The following is a 25,277-nucleotide window of genomic DNA, read 5'->3' on the forward strand; positions in this document are numbered from 1 at the left end:
CAACATGAGCATAGTCCTTGTTTGGATCTTGTGATAGATCCATTCACTATGCTCGATATCGCTTCTCTGGCATGTTTCTCGCCTTTTTGAAATAGTAATAAGCAAGATCGGGAGGCCTATGTCATGCTACATTAGCAATATTAGCATTGTAGATCTTCTCTCTCTCTCTCTCCTTTCTTCCTCTTTTGTGATCATTCTTCTATGTGTATCCTTGCTCTTCTATTATCCCCTTAATGTCTACTTGCGGATGATACAAAGCATGAGATCTTTTCTTGGTCTCTTTCATGTTGACTCAAAAGACATCCTCTCTTCCCTTTCTTCTAAGGTAGTGTCCTTCTTTGGGTAATGATGATTATTATATACATATACATACATCATATACATGAGTTATTATCCTCATGTTTTATATTTATTATCCTTGAGTTTATTCCTTAATTTGGGACTAAATCCTTGCGATAACATGCTCCCTCCCTTCTCCTCCTCTTGGGTGTATCCTACCTTAAAGCAATTGCTCTCAATAAGGCGTGTGTGATCGCTTTGATGTGGGGGCATACACTCCACTCATATTTTCCTTCTTGATACTTAGAATTACTTAGTGAACTTTGTTTTTCTTTGTAATCTTTGGTATCCTTGCTTTCATGAATAATAGTGAAGGGAACTTTTCTACTTGAAGTCATGGTTCTCCCCTTCTCAATCTTCCTTTTACTTTATCAATCGAAGTCGTAAGATCCTAAGTCCAATGGGGACTTGGTACATCTTACCTCCTTGATGTGATAAAAGTCTTTCAATATTGTTTTCTTGTACTTTACCAGTAGTATTGGCATATTCTCACACTCTCGCTAAAGTGGGAGCTAAATATAGTGTCATAAAATTGTGACCCTAGAAATTTTTTACTACATTAGGGTCCTCATGCATGCGAGATTGTATCCTCTAGCCTGATCAGAGATTGGAGACTACTCAACCCTCGGAATCAGCTCCTTTCTTGACCTCTGCACTACCTTGACTACACTCTACCCTAGATAAAGGGGTAGGATAGGGTCATGGAGCCCCTATCCTCCCAAGACAGGCATGTGGTTCCCCTGTCCCTATCCTATTTTAGGGCAGGAACCTTCTTAGGCCTGCACTATAGGTTGTGCATTGGGCGGGAAACTCCCTCGATGTCGGTCTATGATGAAAATAAAATTTGGTAACATGTATTTAAGAGGAATTTACCCTCTCATTTGCATAAGGTTCAATAAGGTGAAAATTGGTGATCAAGCATTCAAGAATTATTTTCTAGCATTGAACATTCTCAAGTCTCTCTTCAAGGCTAGGTATTGCATTCAAGTCAAGGATTCAACCATTGAAGAGGAGATTGATTTCAACATTCAAATCCACACAAGCATTTCTATCAACATTGCTATCACAACCTCTCTTGAGGTGATTTACAATTCTGTCTTTCATTTACATCTACTTGCAAGTACTTTCTTTCATTACTTGCTTAATTCCAAAATTGGGGTTTGACCTAAAGGCAAACCCCCAATCGCAACCCATTGTCCTCTCTTTTCTATGTGTAGGTTGCAGGTGCGCAACTGTACTTTTAGATTCAGGCTCTATTTGCAGACACGGAAAAATCCCTTTTCATTTCACGGATTTTTTGGAGGACCATGTACATTCTCGCCACGGTCTGGACAACTTTTTTTCAAATTCGCAGCACAACTTCATCTCAACATATTACTACCAGATCGAGGTGCACAGCTTCATCGCATATTATGACCTTAAGTTATAATCAGTTCTTTGTCACTTTTACACTACATAATTCAATCAATTCCTTTCCATTCCAAATAAGGAAGAGGGGATCAACTTATCATTCCCATTTCATTCAGAATTAAAACTTCATCTTTCAAGGTTAAATCTAGTGAATTCTCCTCTCCTATTCCAATGTAACTAGGCAAAAAGTGTTTGAAGGGAAATGTATAGTGAAACTCTCATCTCTCCTTGGTGGGAAAGTGTATTTTTCCTCTTGATCTCTCATTCACATTTCACCACATTACAACTTAATAAAAAAATCAACCCTTAAAAGAAGTGGAAAAATTAGAATAAATAAATAAATAATAGAATATCTAATAAAAAAAGATAACATTAAAAGAAAATAGTCAGAAAAGAAAGATTTTAATTCAATATATTATAATTCTATCATTATTAAAATTTTAATAAGAAATGATGATTTATCTGATGGAGCAAAAGGGGCAGAACGAAATTTCACGAGACGCGAATAATGCAAAGGCTAGTGATGCAAATGGTTACAAGGTGGGTGATGAACATATGAACAAAGAATTTGTCCAAACTATTGATGTTTCAAAAGAGATCGAGGAGGATGTGGACTTCCTCAAGGACTTGGCAATAATTTGTAGATTCATTGGAGCCAAGGCAGATCGAAAAAGGATCACAAAATGGATCGAGGATACTTGGCAAACCCCTAAGATTACCAAATTTTTTCCCTGAGGCTTTTTAATTGTAATTTTTGCAACTGAAGAGGAGCGCCAGAAATTTTTGGAAGGAGGCATCTGGTATATGGATGCTACACCTTTGTATATCCAGTGATGGCATCAGAATATCAATCTGCTCAAAATTGAACCTTATGAAAAACCGATATGGATTTGGCTAAATAATTTACGAATGGAATACTGGATTGAGGAAGTGTTGGAAAAGATTGAAGGTCTTTGGGCATGCTAATGGAGATAGATGTGGAAATTGCACAAGGTGATTCCTATCTATATACTAGATTGCAGATTACAGTGGTTAGAAAACTCCTGGTGATGGTATAGCTCCATGCACTGGGGAAGGACCGGATTCAGTCGGTAGAGATTGAGGAGGAAAAATACTTTTTTCTTGAACTTTCAAAAAAGAAATCAATTAGCTAATAACTATCAAAACCCTAAGAAAGTGAACAAGGAATAGAGGCCTAAACAAAAGGACTACCATGAAGACAACAAGAAAGCACTCTGTATTGAATATCAAAATATGGTGAATGTATCCCCTGTCGTCTCCCCGAAGACGGTCAATCAAAATAAAGATACTGAAACTATGGAAGACAACAATCTCTGAGTATTGGATGGCGTGGATGGAACCCTTCAAGATTTACAGTCAAAGGGGGATTAATTAGGAACTACTAAGAAAAGAAGTATTGGACAATCTTTAATAATGAGTACGAATAGAAAAAAATTATGCAGAGGTCAGAAATCAAACAAATTTAAAAGAGAAGAAGAGGCTATGGAGAAAGGTTTCCTGACCATTTCTAATTTTCTCAAAATAAAAAGTACCAAGGGAGGCAAGATATCCCTTGGGAAACAATGAAGATCTCCTCATGGAATGTCAAGGGCATAACGACTCCTAACAAATGCTGGATGTTAAAATGACATTTGGGGAAATTAGACAATGACATAGTTTTTCTTTAGGAGATGAAATGCAGTTCAGAAGAGGGTGACAGGTTTGTAAGCTTTTATAGAGAATGGCAGGGTTTTTTCCAAGCAGTTACTGGTCGGGTTGGTGGCTTGGGGATTCTTTGGAAGGCAAAATCTGTGAAGGTGCATGTCCTGGAAGTTGGTAACAACTGGATAAGGTGCAAAGTGTGTAGTAGACTCAATCAATCCGAATTCAATCTACGGAACATATATGGGCCCACTCAATCACAGGACAAAAGGAACTTATCGAAAGAGATTTATCGGGTGGCACAAGTCAATGGTAGCAAAATACTAATTATGGGAGGTGACTTCAATGCAATTTTATATCTCATGGAAAAAAATGAGGGAGCAAGAAAAATCATAAAATATATGATAGAATTTAGGGAGTTTGTGTAGAGAATGGAAGTATTAGACTGCAAGCCATTATAAGGTTGGTTTACTTGGACTAATAAAAGGAAAGGATTCTCTAACATTGCAGAGTGACTTTTGGTGGAGAACAATTTGTTATAGGAAGGAATTCAAATAACCTCCAAAGTATTACCATTAAGCATCTTAGATCATTACTCGGTGCAATTTGAAATTAGCTAATCAACATATGCAAGTAGTGGCTACTTCAAATTTCAAAATATGTGGTGGAGAGAAAAATCACTCATGGAATGATCAGAAGAATGGTGGAACCAATGCAACCATGTTAAAGTTACGCCAAGCTTTTGTTTTTTGAAAAAAATTTCATTCATCAAGGAACAACTAAAAGTAGGGAACAAAACTATTTTCAAAACTATTTTCTCAGAAAAAGAAAGATTGGAAGCAGAGTTAGAAAAACAAGAAGGTAATGAAGGAGGGTATGAATGAAGATGATTTTTATAAAGAAAAGGAGTTAAAAGGAATGTTGGTGAAAGTCTTGGCCAAGGAAGAGATTTACTAGAGAGATAAGGCAAGGGAATTATGGATCAATGAAGGAGACAAAAACACCAAATTTTTCCATGCGTTAGTTAAAGCAAGAAGGGCACAAAATATAATTAGAGGAATAGATGTAGGACAAGGTGTCTTCTTAAAAGATAGAGAGAGCATTGGATGGGCTACAATAGAATTATTTGTGAAGTTACTGAACTCGACAAAAAGGTCTGATGATAATCTCAAAGAGAAGATGTTGGAGGATATTCCTAAATTGGTTTCAAAGGAGGACAATAAGATGCTCCTTGCACCTTTCAATGAGGAAGAGGTCATGTTTGTGGTTTTCGGCCTTAACCTAGACAAGGCCCCTAAACCAAATCAAGAATTGTTAGGGATTCATGAAATCAGATTTGGGTAAAACTATTGAATAGGTCAGAACCAAATGGAAGTTTATCAAATAACTTAATATCACAGTGATAACAATTATTCCCAATAAGGTTAATTCGAAGTCTTTTGAAGATTATAGACCCATCACCTTGTGTAACACAGTTTACAAGATCATTACAAAGGCTATTGCTAACAGACTAAAAAGAATGCTACCAAAGTTGGTTTTGCAAAAACAAGATGGTTTTACACCAGGAAGGGAGATTGCTGATAGCATCATCTTGGCAACTAAAACCATTCATTCCATCATAACCGAAAGGAAAAAGACAATGGTGGTTAAACTCAATATATCAAAGGCCTATGATAGAGTAAGATGGGATTTTCTGATAGATGTCTTGGGAAGACTGGGCTTTGAGAGTAACTAGATGAGAATGATCAAATTTTGTATCAATACCCCTCACTTTTCAATTACAGTTAATGGAGTGTTATACAATTTTTTCAAGAGCCAAAATGGATTAAGACAAGAGATCCACTTTCACCTTCTCTCTTTTTCCTCATGGCATAATCATTGAGTAGGCACATTGCCAAATTACGAAGGGATGTGGTATGGAAGGGGATTTCAATTCATGAGGAGTTGGTACCTGTGACGCACTCCTAGTTCACGAATGACATAATTTTGTTTGGAGAAGCCACTACTAGGGAGGTAGAGGTAATCAAGGAAGCTTTGGGATGGTATGTGCATGCTGCAGGTCAACACATTAATGTGAAGAAGATGAAATTGTATTTTTCTAATACTAAGAAGATCACATAGAGGAAGATTGTGAGTATGGTGGGCTGACAAGTTGGCAAGTTGCCAGCTAAGTATTTGAGGGTCTCGTTGTTCTCGGGGGTAGCTAAATTTGGAATATGGGATGATCTAATCTCAAAGTGCAAAAGTAAAATTGAACTATGGAATCACAAATGGAATTCATTACCAGGGAGAATACAACTGATCAAATTGGTGGTGGCTACAATGCCAATCTACGCTATGTTAGTTTTCAAACCATCTAATAAGGCTCTGCAGGCACCAGAAAGTTTTCTAAGGAAGTTTTTGTGGGAAGGATCTAATCAAGTAAATAAAATCCCACTACTCAATTGGGATTTGGTGTGCAAATCAAAATCAAATGGGAGTGTGGGGCTAAGACATATGGGAATGCAGAACCTGTCCTAGGGGTAAAAACTCATTTGGAAGATGTATAGGTCGCCTGCTACATTATGGTGTAGATTGATGCAGAAGAAAGATTTTGACAATGATGATTGTAGACACATAAATTTGTCCACTTAATTAAATGAATATTTAGTATTTATTTGGTTTTAACCATCAGTCAACAATTAATTAAATCAATATTTAATTAACTCATCTTGAACCTCTTCTCCTATTAATTAAACAAATTATTCATTTATTTAAATTAACTCATTAAACCATATTCCAATAATTAATTAATTGCATAAAGCATATTTGTTTAAATTAACCCCCTTTCCTCATTTAAATAAATAAATAAATATTTATTTAAAATCTCTAAATACCCACCCCACTTGCATTCTCCTACAAATGCAAGTTGCACCAATAGATAGATTTTATTTCTAAATAAAATCCTACTTTCTCTCACCCACCAAACCCACTTGCCTCCTAAACCCCTTCTAGACTCTTCTAATCCATTTCAAATTAGCCTAATCCACCTCCCTAATTATTGTCACATTCCTAAGCAAAGAGAAGTCACTTCTCAAAGCCTCCAAAGTCTTTGAAATGCATTAAGGCTTTTTATCCTTCAACAAGTTAACCCCAAAAGTCTTCTAAACCATTTATGGCTCTTACATAACCATTTATGGTTAAACTCAACTCACCCACATGTTTAGAGGTTTTTTCTCTAACTCAACCCTCATTTAACACATGGGTCTCTTCAAGCATTCACTGCTTTGACCATGGTTATTCCCATTAACTCTTGCACAAGAGTTTACCCATTGGATAAAGGCATTACTCATTGGATAAAAGCTTTATTCATTAACTCAAGCCTAACCAAACCCTCCTACGGTAATCTTCATGTCATCTCAAGCATTTAATGCTTCTTCCCTCTCCTCTCAAGCCATCTCATGTTGACATTGGTCATCATGGGACTGGATTGAAAGCCATCACATGGATCATAAACCCATCAATCCTGGCCCTTGTTAAGATTACTCAATCTTGACCATCCATTGCCCTATTTTCCCTATAAATAGAGCTCTTATTCTTCATTTGTAGAATCACAAGTCATTTGTGCACAAAACTTATACTTATTTTAAAGAGAGCATTTAGAAGAATTTACATTGTTATTTTACTAAAATTTACATAGATTAATTAGGTGCTTTCTCATAGTAACTTGTTTACACTTGCATGAGCATTTGTTTTCATTTTCACAACTATCCTGAATCTTCATAAGACATCCATGGATAGTGCTAAAAGCTGAGAGCTACACTCATATGGGACTTGGAAAGGAGAGGAATAAGCGAGGAGCATCTTGAGGGGTTTTCTTTCCCTTTTCCATTTATGTATGCTTCTTGTTGTTTGCTTTATATCTCTCTTGATGTGCATGTTAAGGTTTTTAAGTTCATTTGTATTTGGTTTTGGTTGTGACTAATTTGTTAATGTTTGAACTATATCTTTTGTGCCCCTTTTAGCATGCACAAAACTTATAGTCATTTTAAAGAGAGAATTTAGAAGCATTTACATTGTTATTTTACTAAAATTTACATAGACTAATTAGGTGCTTTCTCATAGTAACTTACTTACACTTGCATGAGAATTTGTTTTCATTTTCACAACCATCTTGAATCTTCATAAGACATCCATGGATACTGCTAGAAGTTGAGACCTACACTCATGTGGGACTTGGAGAGGAGAGGAACAAGGGAGGAGAATCTTGGGGGGTCTTCTTTCCCTTTTTCGTTTATGTATGCTTTTTTTGTGTCCTTTATATCTCTCTTGATGTTCATGTTAAGGTTTTTAAGTTCATTTGTGTTTTGTTTTGGTTGTGACTAACATATTAACATCTAAACTTGTCTTTTGTCTTTTGTGCCTTTTTGACGTGCACCATTTGGTGAACCCGATGTGAATCAAACACACAACCTTCTGATCTTTAGGCTAACTTTTGTTTTTGTGATTTTCTTATAATTTTCACACATAGGTTGTTCTTTAGTGCTTTTATCTCCCATTTTGGCACCCTTGTCAAAAGATTTTTAGCGCTTTAGTTAGGGTTTTAGCACTTTCATTATAGTTTTAGCACTTTAGTTAAATTTGTAGCACTTTTGTTTATTAATTAGCATTGTTGTAATAATCTAGCCCTTTTTCTCTCTCTTTCTATCATTTCTTTTATTTTATCAAACATTTTTAATTAGCACTTTTGTTAATATTTTAGCATTGTTGTTATTGTTTTGTGCTTTTGTGAGTACTTTGGTGCTATTGTCCGAAGTAGCACTTCTGTGATCTCACACAGTAGGGATTTTGCAACAAAGAGCTAAAAAACAAATTGTATCAAAAAAAAAAATTAAACTTAGGCTTGTGGAAGCCCACCAAAAGATTGGACATTTCATGAACCTTTCTTCTTGCAGGTCACTAACAATTTCTTCTAGGATTGGAGGATTAAGAATTAGGAGTTTGATTTCTTTCTAGCTTTTCAAGTTGGGTAAAAAGAATTCATTTTCCTTTGGTTTAAAAATAATCTCATCTTTCATTTTGCGCTAGAAATCAACTACATCTTCATTTCGACTTAAAAGGAATCTCATTGTAAGGTAAAAAGAACAAAAAATCAAACACTTTGCTTTCTTGCAAGTTAGGGAAAAACATTTCAATTTGGGCTTAAAAAAAGAACAACAAATCTTTCATTTCTTGCAATAGTAAAATTCACATTCAACCTTTTATTTGCAAGTTAAAATGAATAATCAAACTTGTCCATTTATTTGCGAAAGTGATTTTCTTTTAAGAAAACGTGTTGTCATTTTGTTGACCAGGATTTCACTTTCCTAGTTAGAAAATAAATTGTTTTGTGGAATAAAAAGAACATCATGTCTGTTGGAGCAATGTCTCCAAATAGAAAATAGATCATATTGCAATAAAAGGTTAAACAGAATAAGTGTTTTTTGTGTTTGGGATGCTTCTGCAAAATCTGTAGAGTGGTCCCATTTCTAACACACACTATCCTCTCCCTTGGCTCTCGTGGTCCTAGGTGCAAGAGAAAAGTGTTAGTAATGCTCTAAATTTTCTATTTTTAAGAGAGGCCTGTCAAGAGACACATCACTCTTAGGAATGACCTTGCATGGTAAATCCTTCGAGCCACTATAGAAATCAGGTGAGAGTGAAAGTTGTAGCTTTGGGTGTAGTTGTTCCTACAATGTAACTTGCCGAAAGGACGTATGGGCCCCACCATAAGTTACAAGGATCTTAAGTGAGTCATTGCAAAATGAACTTACGTCCAAAAACATCAAACATTACTAGACACCTATTGTTTTAGAAGCCCACACATTCTATTGATTGAGGATATTTATGGAAATTTTAGTGCAAGAGCATAGATGGTTTTTCTCCCAAGATAATCACCATACATATTTCCTTGAGTAGAAATAGGGCTTTTTGAAAGGCTACTTGTAGCTTGATGAAAGTGGTGACTCCCCCATCATAGGGATCATCTAATTGTTATGCTCACGCAAGACTTAGTATATCACATCCTTACCTACCACGACAGGATACATAAGGTATGTAGTACCAAAGTCAAAGAAATATGAAGATGTGGGCTGAAAATATTGCAACTGGCCATGACCTTAGGGATAAAAAGTGTTTGAGTTGTCTTCATCTTGTTTCAGACCAGTAAAAATTTGGGCTGACTTTAGGCAAGTTGAGAACATAAAATACACATATAAAGGGTCAAAAAGTTCATGATTGGGTTGATTTAGACCAACACTTGTTGTGCCTTTATTGAAAAAGGGGAAAGATTATTGTGCTTGTGTGCTTGTTGTATTTTCTTGTCAATGGATTTAAAACAATTGAAACAAAGTATCCATCCAACAAAATCTACATCAACATTGACAAATCTACCTCAACAAGTGAGACAAAGTATCAGTTTGTATGACCATCACTCATATCTTGAGAAAAATAAATCTTCATCAAAAGACCAAATTGAAGAAAAGATGAATTGGTTCAAAGGCTTTTATCAAGAAAAGAAAATTTTTCTATATCAATAGACAACTCTTTCTCTCACATAGAGTATTCTTGTGTCATATGCACTTGTACCTTCAAGGAAAATCCAATGAATTTGACAAAGAGCCTTTTAGAAATAGACATTTCACTCAGTATAGAGGTTTTGATTATCACAAGAACAAAGGAGGCAAGATCAATCTTGCTTTCTTTCCTCAAATCTATATCAGATATAACAAAGTTTGAGAGGAACCACCAGCCCCTATAAGAGAGGAAGAAGTAGAAACCCCCTTCATAATGGGAGACTTTTATTGAGACACATATACTATCCACTTTCCCATCCAAACATCACAAATTCACTCAACTCTCAACACAAAGAGGTCTTGTCCTTAGTCCTTTTAGATATTGCTTAAATAAACCAACAAACCACTTTTAGAGTGTCTCTACATCTAGGATCAATCATCCTAAGAGGCATTTCTACACATCTAGATAGGTTAAAACTAGTTTATGAGTGCATCCTCTCATTGCTAGGTAGCTTGGATTGTAACACATCTCAAACCTTGCTATACATCATCATATCAAATTGTTGAAAAACACAAAAGCAATTCACAAAGAACTTTGTTGACATCCAACCTCTAGTATTAGAGATCTATCTTCCACCAAACATTTCATCACCACCTCATAGTCATTTTTATAACATCAACTTTCAAAAACCATGGCTCAAATAAGATCAATGAGAAATCAACAACCAGAAATTGAGAGGAGGAAGAAAACCTCAATGATTTTTCAGGAGGCCTTTGCATGAGGCACTAATGACAAAGAACCCAGCACTCCAACTCCAAAAGATATAGAAAGAGCACAACATAATCCCAAATTCAACATACTCTTTGATGAATTTCTTAGAAACAATGCCAATGCTCATTTCTTGAAACTCACTCAAGAGGGTGCCAAACATCCCTCCAACTTTGATACAACACAATTATGACAAACATCCAAGCAACATAGCCATCACAATGGTGGAGGAGGTAGAGAATACTTCCGCTATGACCCTAATCATCAAGGGAATCCTCCACCTCCTCCTCCTTCAAAAATAGACATGTTGAGATAACAAGTAGAAAATATCACCCAACAACTGAACAATGGTGTGAAGACCAATCAGTTCTCACTTAACGAAATTTGTCCCTATCCATTTTATAAGAACATACTTATGCCACCTTTTCCATGAGGGTTCGAAACACCCAAATTTGAAAAATATAGAGACAAAGGAGATCTTAGGGATCATGTGTGAGAATTTCACTCTGCTTTCTTAGAGGTGGCCTATGAGGACACATATTTGATGCGCCTCTTTCCTCAAAGTTTGGGAGGCACAACCACACAATGGTTTTCCTGAATGCTAGGTGGTATTAGAACATTTGAAGAACTGGTCCAAAAATTCATCACTCACTATGCACAAAACATAGAATGTGACATCACAATGGTAGATTTGTGTAACACAAAATGAAAACCAAGGGAGTTGTTCTCAACTTTCCTACAACAGTGGAGACAACTGTCTAGTAGAGGCTCCCTTCACCTACCTGAGCAAGAATTAGTGGAAATTTTCATTTCCAACTTAAATGATGAAATGGAATTTCATTTGGACATGAAGGGCACAAAATTCTTTGAAGAAATGATAACTCAAGGGCTCAAATGTGAAAGAGCCCTCATCAAAAAGGGACTTATCAAAATTTATAATGAACCCAAAGATTGTCCTTGTCCACACTATAATAGCGACAAACCAAAATTTTGGAACAAAAACAAGAACATTGTCAATGACGAGATAGTGGATGCAAGAATAGTGAAAATTGCACAACCTATGGTCAGGTTTGCAGGACAAAATCCCCCTCCTAACAACAACACCATCAATAATCTACAAAATCAAGGTCACAATACACAACAAGAGGAGCCAAAACAAAAGCAACAAAACTACAAGCCATGAAAACACACATATACACCCTTAGGGGAACCTATCAAAATGATCTTATGCTAATCAATATCCTCCAATCCTATGAACTTACCATAAATAACCAATTATGAGCCTCAAGTCAAGCCTCCATGGTGGCGAGATCATGAACATTGTGAATTTCACCAAGGAAGAGGGCATAAAACAAGCAATTACCATTGGCTAAAAGATCTTGTTCAGGATCTTATCAATATAGGAGAAATTGAAATTAAGGGACATGACCCTAAAGCATCCAATGATGATCACTTAATGTTCAAGAATCCACTTCCATCACATGATCAAAGGGATCCTTCCACCTCAGAAAGAAACATAGATACCATAGCCAATTACACACAAGCTGCATACAATTATACTGTTAATCACCTTTATGATGCAAATGAACAAGTTGCAACTCTTACCATAAAATATCAAAATCCTACATGCAACGTTGTTACGCGTTTTACTATTCAAGTGGCACCACAAGGAATGACACCCATCCCTAAACAATATAATCTTGTAGAGCAATTGGATAAAAGCCAGCCCGCATCTCCATATTAGAGCTTTTACACTTATCCCCCTCACATAAAACAATCTTGGATAAAGACCTCCAAGAAGCATCTGTCCCCGCCAACCTCAACACAGATCAGTTTCAAGCCATGGTTGGTAGTCTAAAGTCATCACCATGTCTCACTTTTACCAGAAGTGACAACACATCCTTCCAACAACCCCATAATGCCTCCCTCCCTATTGAAGGATTTGTAAACGAACATAGAATCAAGAAAGTCTTGATTGACAATGGAGCTGGCTTAAACATATGCACCTTGCAGTTAGTCACAACACTGGGTTATGCAGTAGAATAAGTGGATGTCAGCAAGAAAATAACCATCAAGAGCATATGATGATGCAGAATGTTCTTCTAGAGGAGCTGTTATATTACCCATCAGGGCTGGGCCAGTGGTGAAGCATATAGTTTTCCAAGTTCTAGACCTTCCTTTGCCATACAATCTCTTGTTAGGGAGACCTTGGATACATGCCATGCAAGCAGTCCCATCCACCTATCACCAATGTATCAAGTTTCCACATAATGGGGTAGAAATTATGATCCTCGGTGATGCTAATTCATTTGTATATTGTGATAATATTCACCATCAGCCAGAAATCACCATACCTAACAACAGGGAAGCTATCTCTTCCTATCACCAATGTATCAAGTTTCCACATAATGGGGTAGAAATTACAATCCTCAGTGATGCTAATCCATTTGCATATTGTAATAATATTCACCATCAGCCAGAAATCACCATACCTAACAACAGGGAAGCTATCCCTTCCTCACCATATGTTAATCTAGCCTCTCTTTCCAGCTTAACAACCCCTACACCAAAATAAGAGAAATTGAAAATTAAAATGGCTGAGGAAGGTCCCGGTGAATTAAATCTTAGCCAACTCTTGTGTATTGGGTAGTTACTCACATCCCCTAGAACTCATGGCAAACCCCAAGGTTTACTTCAAACATCGCTGGCCAAAAGAACTTGCACTTTGGCACAATTCACCCCTGGTAAAACTCAAGAAGAGGAAACTATGGATGAAGACTTGGCAGAATGGATCTACATAGACCCTCCCAATAAACAAAGCTCAAAGGCTAAACTCCCCACTGACAAATATGGCAAAGGCTTCATTATAAAGCAAAGAATGGGCTATGATGGCCATAGTGCTTTGGGACCTTGCAAGAAAGGATGACAAGAGCCCTTACAATATGAGTTGAAACCAAGAGATAAAATTGGAGTAGGTTTTCAAAGAGAATCTCTTCCTAAACTTCAATTCAAAGTAAAACCCAACTAATATATGCATCAACCAATTACTCCAAGGATGCAATCCTTGACTATATCTAAAACACTAGCAACCCCACCAATAGAACCAACAAAGCCAGCAGCACCAGCAACACTAGAAGCACTAGCAGCACCAGTAACCCCACCTCCAATAGTACACAAGCCAGTAACTAATGCACTATTCAATTCAAAAGACATCCCAGCTTGGTACAATAATCGAATGCTAGAGAGTGATTCTGAGACAGACTCACATTAGTGGGAATGGGATTTGGTGCATTTAAATACTTCAGATGAGGAAGAAACATCACTTCCTCCACCTCATAAGGATATACCAGTTTATGGAGAAGCATGGATTAAAAATTTTTGGGTTCCTGAGCTAGAAGCAACTTCCACAAGCCCTACGTCAAATACTACACTTGAATCTGATAAGGAGAGTACCATCTATGAACTTCATGCCTTCGTATTAACCCTCACTAATTCCTCCCACGAACTCAACTTTATCAGTGAAGTAATGCATATCATTCATCCCGAACTCATTGAATGGAACCAACCAAATCCCCCATGCCTTAAGGGTGAACTCACAATAATGGTTCCCAGTTTTTTGCCACTTTTGACACTAAGATGAACATTTTTAAAATAATCAAGAGAGCATTTCTGGATTCAATTGTGTGAAAGATTTTTGCATCAACATTTCAGATCATGCTCCGTGATCCATCATCAGGATGAAGAGAGTCAAAAAAAAATAAAAATCCGATGATGGATCACGGAGCGTGATCCGAAACATTGATGCAAAAATCTTTCACACAATCGAATCCAGAAATGCTCTCATGATTAAATGATGGATTGTGGAAATCTCTTAGAACTGATTTTTAAAATAATCTTCAACTTTCGAGAACTATAACTTTTAAACTATTAAAAATTTGAAGATTATGTAAATTAGTGATTTGTATCATTTTGTTTGTAAATTCTACATATATTTTTGAAGGATGTATTTTTTAATTTTTCCATCTCCCTTGAAAAGTAGTTTTTTACAACAAACTACATTTTTTAAGAGTTATGTGCCTCCCAAAACACATAACTTTTTTTTCTATAAATGATAAAAACTCAATTCTTTCGAAATTTGGTTTGTAACATCAATATCCAGGGCTTGCAGTTGGTTTGATAGTGATATGTTGAATATTTTTCATTTTATTAAGTTTTGAAGTCCGACTAGTCATAATTCAAACATAGGTTTAAGTTTGAACACATAACTTATTCTATATATATCAAAATTCGATTTTATTTTTTTTGTTAGAAAGAAGACATCAATACTTGGGGCATAGATATTTTTTAGAATTAGTTTCCTATTTTTCCCAATGTGTTGAATAGAGAAGTTCATGTTCGGTGAAAAACCAATATTTCATAAAATTAAAAAAACAAGAACATAATAAATTCACAATGCAATAAAATTATACTCATTGGAAATCTTGCTCCAAGTACTACCATCTTATATGTTTGGGTTATCAAGATTATTTCACTTGTGCCTTGAATCAAAGGTTCGAAGGCAAAAATTCCTCAGAACTCTAAAACATTTTGGGAGAGACCTCTAACAAGAGGGTTCAAATGAACACTAGTTCAAGTGAAGGGGGGTCCGCTCGAACCCTAAGGGGTTCAAGCGAAGGGGTTCGCTCGAACCCACAAGCAAAATTATGATGCGCACATTTATGTAATGGTCGGCTTTGAATGAACCCAACCTTTTCTAACTGTCAGCGTTCGTTCAAACCCTAGCCGACTCAATTTTTATTTTTTTTACATTTTAGTAGAGTCATGTAAATATACATAATTTTTTTCATTTTTTAACACACAAATGATTAAAACAATTCGCATTTTTGGATGAAAGAAGACATTTGAAAATTATTTTGAGGGCAATAAGTTGAAGATATTTGAAGGTTATTTTAAAAGCATGGGGAACAAGAAGAGAAGACAAGATAAGAATTCAAGGAATTATTCTCTCGAAATGGAACAAAGATATCGAGAACAAATAAGGCAAAGATATCATGATGCAAGTATGTATTTTTATTTTTATTTCTATTTAATTTTATATGTATTACGTACCAAAAATTGTTTTTATTTGTTAGTATTAGTTAAATATTTTTTGTCTAATATTTTTAATGAAAAATAATTTAAACAATATTAATTAAATTAATTTAATTTATATAATAATCATATCTTAAATTAATTCTAGATGATGTTATTTTTATTAAATTAATTGGAAATAGTAGGTTTAAAAATAACCTCATTTTAATTAAAATTAATTATGCTTTAATTTGAAATAATATGTGTATTTGCAAATTTCAAATTCCATTAACTTGCTTGTTGTGTAATTGACATTTTCTCCCCCCCCTTAAGTCCATTTATAATAGATCATGGTTTTAATTTAAAATTTAGATCTTTAGGACCCCTCTCTTTCCCATTTATTATTTATAATTTATAATTTAATTTAGATAGTCCATAAATATATAATTTAATTTAGATTTTGAAACCACGTGTCTTTATAGTTTAGCAAACACTTCAATTGGTGCTCTAAAATTAACAAACTTGTCTTTTTTGTCTTCAACAATAAGCTCTTTTTGTTTTATCCTTAGAAAGGGGCCTGCCTCCCAAGTAGCCCTTAAGGCTCGATGAGAGGGAATGACCCAAAGTGGTAACAAGCTAGAGCCAAGCTCTTCCAAGGCACTATAAATAAATGTGTTTGTGATGAAAGTTGCAAGAAATGGGTGTTACATGCTGCTATAATAGTGTTATGACTCCCCATAAACCCTATAGAGCGCAACCTCTATAGGCTGGGAGGCCTCCCATTTAATGGAGTGTAACACACTACTTATTATAGCCACCCAAACGGATGCCCTTACTAAACACCTTTTGTATTACAAGCCAAAAACCTTCTAGTTGTTGACGCAAGAGGTTGGACCTCTGAAGCGGCTCACATATTTATAGTTCTTAGTAGAGATGCAAAGTTTGCCATAGGGATTTTTCTTGGGGACTGGTGCTTGGCTGCCCGAGAGAAGTGAGTGTCATGGACGGGAGCCAGTGGGGTCAAGAACCTAAGTATTCTCTCTGAATTGCGTAGCTCGGGGTCACCCCCCAAGTGAGATTCAACAACTACTATCTCATCTAGCCCTAGGATTTGTGCTTACATGATCAAAACAATCAAACACTTTCAAACAAAAAAACATTGTGTCTTCTTTGTTTTAAAGTGTATGCAAAAATATTTCACATTATACTTGAGTCCCCTTAAAACCTATATTATGTGATACTAGGACATATTATGTGATATTGAGACCTATTATCTACGATAATACCTATAGACACCTAAAAATGTCTCATTGATCATGTACTAATTATTCGTCTAATTGATTAAATAATTCTTTAATTATTTAATTAAGCTAATTAATCTTATTCTTCTACCTCATATTTCCTCATCATCTTTCTAATTATTCTATTTCCTATTTCTTTCATCACTTATCATTAACCATTTTCTAAATGTTAATTAAATATTTATTATTTAATTAATTATGATTAATTCCTCAATTTAAATAATCTTTATTATTTAAATAAATTCATTTCTTATTTTTATCTGTAATCATCTAATCATCAACCCTTTTCTAAATATTAATTAAATATTTATGATTTAATTAATTGTGATTTTAATTCCTTTACATTAATAATCTTTATTATTTTATTAAATTCAATTTCTAAATAATTAAATACTTTCTTTAAATTAATTAATTAAGTAATTATTTCCTCTAATTCAAATTCCCCAAATGCAAATTTCATTTAATTTCATTAATTCTTCCAATTTCTTCTAATTTCTTCCAAATTCAAATACACGTGCATGATTTCAAAAACCAAATTGAAAATCAAAGTCAACTTCTAAATATATTCAAATACAAAATTGAATTTAAAATAAATTTAATTATTTGAATAAATCTCATGCAAAGATTAAATTGAAAATCTAATTCAAAGTGCAAGCATATGCTAAATTAATTAATTCAATCAATTAATTAATTAAATTAATTATCTCCCCCATCTCTATTTCCATCTTCTAGTTGGCTTTTTCTAAATAAAGCTTTCTTTGTCATCCTCTTTATTTCCTCCAATAATTCTTTTTCTTCTTTTAGTCAACTTTTTCTCAATCAGTTAACTCAATTAATCTATTCAATCTATTATGTTTCACCTCTAAATCAGTAGTTCAACTATCAATTTTCATGTGAGCTCACCTGAGTTCCACCTCTCGATCAATATGTTCCACCTTTCAATCAATCTTCTCCAATTATCTATAAATTGAGCATTCAATCTCCATTTTCAACAATCACGAACTTTGAATCTTTGTGTCAATTGCAGGTTGCCAGTGCAATATCTAAGAGCCATCATACCATAGAGAAGAGAAGAACAATGGAAGCCATATGCGATCATGGAATAGGGAGTTTTGATTACTATATTTTACATTCCTATTTTCTAATTGCATTATTTCATTATCAGTTTGTTGAATTCTTTGATTAGATAGGAATTCATGATTTCCCTTTGAATTCTAATTAATAGTTAGCAAAGATGAATTTTACATGCGACATGAACAACAGCTAATTAACCTTCTCTATTTTTTATGTTATTTTTGTAGATCGTACGGATCTTTTCCTTTTTTGCAAGTTTTGCATGGATTTGAAGACAAACCTCTTCGTCACGCATTCACGGTTGCATCATCATGCAATCGCGTAGACAGGGCTACACAATCGACCAGACAGGGTTACGCATTCGTGCAAAACCCATCACGCAATCGCCCTTACATGATCACGCAATCACTCTAATACAGTCATGCATTCGTTATGAATCTTTTTGTTCTGATAATTTTGTTTTTATTCCTTTTCTGTTCTCTGATCTGTTTAATTCTACATGAGATTCAGTAAATCTGGAAATAGATTATTTTTATTGCATATTCTTATAACAGTTTATGGCACGTAAGGTACAATTCAGGATTTCAGGTGCCAGAAGGACAAAGGAACAAAGAAGGCAAGCTAGAAGCTATTAGAGAATTTTCAAAGGAGAAAAGAAGATACAAGATTGGGAAGACCAACTAGCCATCGATAGATACAAAAGCTTAGTTCTCTCATATCAAGTGAAATATGATTTGATTAACATTGAATGATGATGAGAGATCTAGCTAGGGCCTCACAATCTGTTTTGTAGGTTTCTGATCAAATTTAGTTTCAATTTTTATTTTTTGTGTTATCTGCCTATGTGTCATGCAATCACCTTGTTAGTATCACGCAAGTGACCTGTTAGGATCACACATTCATCTTATCAAGATCATGCAATCGATCTGATAGAATTACGCAATCGCCTATTTAGGGTCATGCAATCAAGCAGGTATCATCACACATTCGTTTCTGTTAATTTTGAGTTCTTTGTTTTCTATTGATTTGATATTACTGCTAATCATTTTTTTGTAGCCTGTGGCAAAATTATAGAAAGGATTGGATTAGTATTAGATAAATTGCACTCATACTCTCACACTTCACCTTTTGGTGCTTAAAATTAACATTGGTTAAAATGGACATGCATGCATAACACTTCAGTTTGGTGCTTAAAATTAACATTGGTTAAAATTGGCATGCATGTATAACACTTCGATTTGGGCTTAAAATCAACAATGGTTAAAATTGACATGCATGCCTTCACATTTCAATTTGGTGTTTAAAATGAACATGCACATGTATATTCAACACGTCAATTTGGGCTTTTAAAATGAACGTGAATCAGGCTGCATATAGATTAAATCACATTTGATTTTCTTATGGGAAAGAACTTTTATCGTGTTTGGGGTGGACCTACTGTTGCATTAACTAACTTTCCACCCACCTTTGGGGTCTTGGGAGAAAGGAAGGAGGTGACAATGACACTTAATTTTATTTTATTCCCCGTAGAGAGGGGTATCTTTGACTAGGGATTTCATCACCTCACAGAGGTACTTCGAATTGGGATGCGTTGGGGATATCATCTCTCCTAGCGTACTCTCGAGCAGGTTTTTTGAGCCGCTATATAAACATACTGGTCAGGTGGCTTGAGTGTTGAGTGAATTCAACGTATGTGGGGGCCTTTCCTTCATCGATAAGCTCAACTAATGTCTTAAGTGGCTTGCTTTGAGAATCTGTTGTTGGATCAAGATCCCTTAAAATTTTACAATAAGAACCAACTTAGTAGCCCAAAACCCTACATTTAGTGATTCCAGGAGTGTGGATCATACCCCATAGATACCCTTCATGTACCTTTCATTATGATACAAAAATCCCTCAGTTATAAGATCTTCATATCTTTAGGATAAGAGAGAATGACATTCCCAAGCAATGTGTGTTGTGGAGTGGAGCCAGTGCTGCCAGACTCTCTATCTATTCGTTTTGTTTCGGTATTTCATAAAGGCCTCATTTGAATGGTTTCCAATTTCTAGCCTAAGCTTGTCCTTTGTGTCTTTATATGTATTGTTGTATCAAACCAGTATTGAGTCAGTCATTTGGGCTATTTCAGACCCTATCCTACGTATCTTTGAATTATTTGAGATTGTTTGAAAAACCAGTTCAATCAGCTATATTTACCTCCAAAAAATTATTCTCAAACTTGAAAAAACCACGAAACTTGTCCTATACACAGAATTACTAAAAACCAAGTCCATTTTTGAAACTCAAAACAAAAAATATTTATACACTTGTGACCATAGGAAGTCCTTGCATAGTCCTCATTTACGTCCTTATTATCATCCTAAGTCCTTGCAAAGTCCTCATTATCATCCTCATATAAGTCCTTGTCTAGACCTCATATACGTATGTCTTAGTCCATTGTCATTTGCATAATCATCCTACAAAGTCATAGCATGCATCTTAATGGGTCTCCCAGGTGATGGTTTGCTCCCCTTCGAGCAACCTAATCTAGTGCCAAATGAGGGTCAGCGAGAAATTATTGAAGGTCTAGCTAACTTAGCTTGGGACTCAAGGAGAAATGCACCCCAGTATATGGGAGTTGAGTACAAGATAAATATCGAGTATAAAATTGCCCATAGGATTGATAAAGAAATTCTTGCAGAACATCTAAGAGAAGACATGGAAAAACTTGCACTACAAAAATCTTGAAATACTCAACAAGTCTCACGTCAAAACCCCCAATAGAGAGTCTAGTCTAGTTTTGCATACCTCATACCTACATCTGGAGTCTAGCATTAGTTGTCATCTTGCATAAAGTTCTAAAACCACCCTCATATAGAATTCTTAAATGCCCGTCACAAGGTCACAAAAGGTAAAAGGTATAATGGACCCAAACAACAACCAGTCTATAAACCCAACTTGGAATATGGACATATCAACTAATCAACAATCAGGTACTCAGTCAATGTATCAACTACAACATTTAACATGAGAATAATTTGAGTCAGCTCAACAAGATCCACATGTCCTTATGATCTTAGATGTACTTATATATAGTGATAGGGACAAGTATCTCTTGTTGTTATTACAAAATGGGGCAAAATTACTAGAGGATTTTGATGTCACAAAGATCTTACCACCAGAGAAGACTTTAGGTCAAGATAACAGTCAAATACTACATATAACACAAATACAAGCAACGACCTCCAGTTTTCCTCAGAATGCACCTACACAAACAAATGTTAGTGTAGATGTATAAAAATGACCATATTCCTAAATGAATATTTTATGTTCATTTCTCTATTTGATTAAATCCAATTTAATTAAATTATCCACATTCTTCTATTTAATTAAATAAATTATTCAATTTATTTAAATTAAATTCACTATACCATTTAATAAATAAATCATTTTATTAAACCCCCCCTATCCACTTTTAATTAAATTCAAATTTAATTAAATAGTTATCCTAAATTAAATAAATCTAATTTATTTAATTTCTCCAAATTACAACCAAATTGAATGAAATTCTTTATTTCAATTAAAATCCTATTATCCCTCCATCCACTTGCAAAATCCCAAACCCCTTTCTAATCCCTTCTAGAATCTTCTAAACACTTCTAATTAACCTAACCCTCCTCTAAATTTTGTCACATCCCTAAGCAAAGGGAAGTCACTTCTCAAATGGCTCAAAGTCTTTGATAACCATTAAAGGTTTTCAACCTTCAACCACCAAAACCCTTAAAGTCTTTGAAAACCATTGAAGGCTTCCAACCTTCAACCACTTAATCCCCAAAGTCTCCAATAACCATTAATGGTTAATTCAAACCCTCCCACATGGTTAAAACATTTGTTTTGACTCAACCTCTATCCAACCCAAGGGTCTCATCAGGCCATTAATGCTTTGACCATGATTATCTCTTAATCATTTGCACAAAGGTTTATCCTTGGATTAACTCTTAATCCAGTGGGTAAGCCTAACTTGGACTTGACCCTTAGCCTTTAGATAACCATGAGGTCTTCTCAAGCCTTTAATGCCTCCAACCTCTTCTCTCAACCCAACCCTATGTTGACACTTGTCACCATTTCATTGGTGCCAATTGTGCACATGGATCCCCAACTTTCAAACCTGGCCCTTGATTAAACCTTTCAATCTTGACCATCCATTGCCCTGTTTATGCTATAAATAGAGCTCTCATTCCTCCATTCACAACAATCATCTTTCAAATTTGAAGTATTACACTTATGCTCAAATTCTTTCAAGCTTTCTCATTTCATATATGCTCCTCATTTAGCCTCTTTTAGATTAGAAATTAGACTAATATGCATGTTTAGAATAATTTCTTTATCGTTTTAGCTCAATCATAGACTAAATATAGTATGCTAGGATAGTATTCATACTAACCGCGCCATCTTATCATTTAGTTTATTGCATTTTTAGAATCATACATAGCTCATAACACATCTCATACTAAAAATCTATCAGAGCATCCCTCGTTCTTACATTTGCCATCCCTAAACCATTTTGCTCAGTGATCTGAGAGTAAAAACATTGGTTTGAGGGACATTGTGAGATAGAGAACCATGGGACCCTCCTTGGGAAGCTGAGTAACACTACGTTACTCCATAGCTTGCATCAAGAAGTCCTGTGTGTGTGTGTGGACTAGTATTTAAACAAATTTTCACATATTTAGTTTTATCAGCCCACTTTTCCTGCATACAGTTAGTACAAATGCAAACTCTCAATCAAGTGCATCATCTTCAATGATAAATGTTAGCGTACCAACATAGAGCATACCAATAATATCAAGTGTCTCAGCACCTGTTTCAATGCAGATTCCTCATACAATGAGTACGACCCAACCTCCAGTTTCCTATTCTATAGGATCGACATATAGTCACCAAAATGCAAATCTAGGTCTTACAAATACAACCACTACAACTCATCCTAACATGGGTTCACATATCAACTATTTCACAATACCTAGTGGAACATACAACACGAGAAATTACAATCATAGTATCTTCCAACAACCTCCTAGTTATGCTACCACGAATCCTTTTGTGGGAAACACACAGACACAAGGTGTACCTTTGACTCAAATGGATATTCTGACACAACAATTACATAATTTGCAATAGCAGGTAACCACTATGCAAACCGGAAATGATAAAAAGAGCTACACACTGCAGGACTTGCGTCCTTATCCTTTTGATCACACATTGTACATGTTGCCTTTCCCACCACATTTTGAAATGCCAAAATTTGATAGATACCAAGGGAAAGGCAATCCTAGAGACCACATCAGAGAGTTTTTTACGGCATGCATAGAGGTTGTAACAAAGGACACTTAATGAGACTATTTCCTAAAAGTCTAGGGGACCCAGCCTTAGAGTGGTTTTCACATCTACCACCAACCATCACATCATGGGGAGAATTAGCTGAACACTTTATTGTAAATTTTTCACATAACATTGAAACCCTAGTTACTTTAATGGACTTGTGTGCCACGAAACAATATGAAAATGAAACATTTGCATCCTTCATACAATGATGGAGGGCTCTCTACAGGAGGTGTAAGACAATTATTCCAAAAATAGAGCAAGTGGATATGTTCACTGAAAACTTGATCCCTAAGATTAAATATCCCTTACAAATGCAATGTTTAACCACGTTCAAATCAATCACAGAAAAATCTCTAAAATGTGAGAAAGGACTAGTGGAACAAGGTCTTATTAAGTATGGGAACACCAACAACAATGACAAATAAAATTTTTGGTTGAAAAACAAGAATGTGACCAATGATGGTGTTGTAGATGCCTGAACAATAAATAGAACTCAACCGGTTTTATCTCTAGGCACGAGTCAATCATCAAATCCATATACAGAGAATAACACTACCTCAGCAAATGTAAACGCTACACAAAATATGAACACAAAGTACCCCAGGGGAAATGCTCCAAGAAGGAATTACACACCTCTAGGAGAACCTATTGAGTCAGTGCTCAAAAAGTTAATAGAGACAAACATGATCACTTTACTGGAAATAAGAGTATATGAACTAGGTCCTTTCAAACCCACATGGTGAAATGATAATGATTTATGTGATTATCATCAGAATAAAGGTCATAAAATAGTGAGTTGCTATAAATTGAAAAACTTGGTCCAAGATATGATAGACCAAGGTGACATCACAATCGATACCGATAAAACCTCAACAAACACAAATCATACAATCTTTAAGGATCCATTTGTTAGGCATGACCAAGGGAAAGCTACTACATCAAGTACTCAAGATAATACTGCTAACTACACAAAGGTCTCATATGACTACACTATTCATCCCATTAGCTCAAGAGATGTAGTAAACAATGATTCACAAGAAACACTTGATGAAGATGAGCAATATCTAGGAACTCACACAGATGATAACCAAATTTGCATGCTGTCAGAGGCACCAAAATACGATGATGATAGAAATCTTTGTCTCAGAGACTGGGGGCATGATGAACCATTTTGTTCAGGATGGTTTGAATATGAACTCATAGAACAAATCATGGATGTCAAACATACACATGAAGACTATGAAGAGGGATTTAACATAAACCTTGATAACACAACCTATAATACCGACAATACCTGCAAAAGAGATGGTACGATGGATACAATCACAATAACTCCTAGAGACAGAGACTGTGCAATAGTTACTCATAGATCAAAGGTAACTTTACAAGGAGTGCCACCAAATCACCCACCAGCAGTAGGGACTTACAATGTTGTTGACCAACTTAAGAAAACCCTAGCACGAATATCACTATTTGAACTACTATGAATTTCACCCACTCATAAAGCTATTCTGGACAACATGCTTCAAGATTCAGTAGTGGACAGAGATATAGATGAAAATGCCTTCCAGTCCATGGTAGGAAATTTAGCACAAGGCACACATTGCATTCATAGAACGAGATATTCCTAATGATAGACTACTCCATAATGACTCGCTACATCTAGAAGCTTACATACATAAGAGAAGAATCATAAAAGTACTTGTAGATGGAGGAGTCTGTCTCAACATTTGTACTTTAAAACTGGTTAAAACA

The sequence above is a fragment of the Cryptomeria japonica genome, chromosome 7, assembly GCF_030272615.1.
Source record: "Cryptomeria japonica chromosome 7, Sugi_1.0, whole genome shotgun sequence".
NCBI classification, from domain to species: domain Eukaryota; kingdom Viridiplantae; phylum Streptophyta; class Pinopsida; order Cupressales; family Cupressaceae; genus Cryptomeria; species Cryptomeria japonica.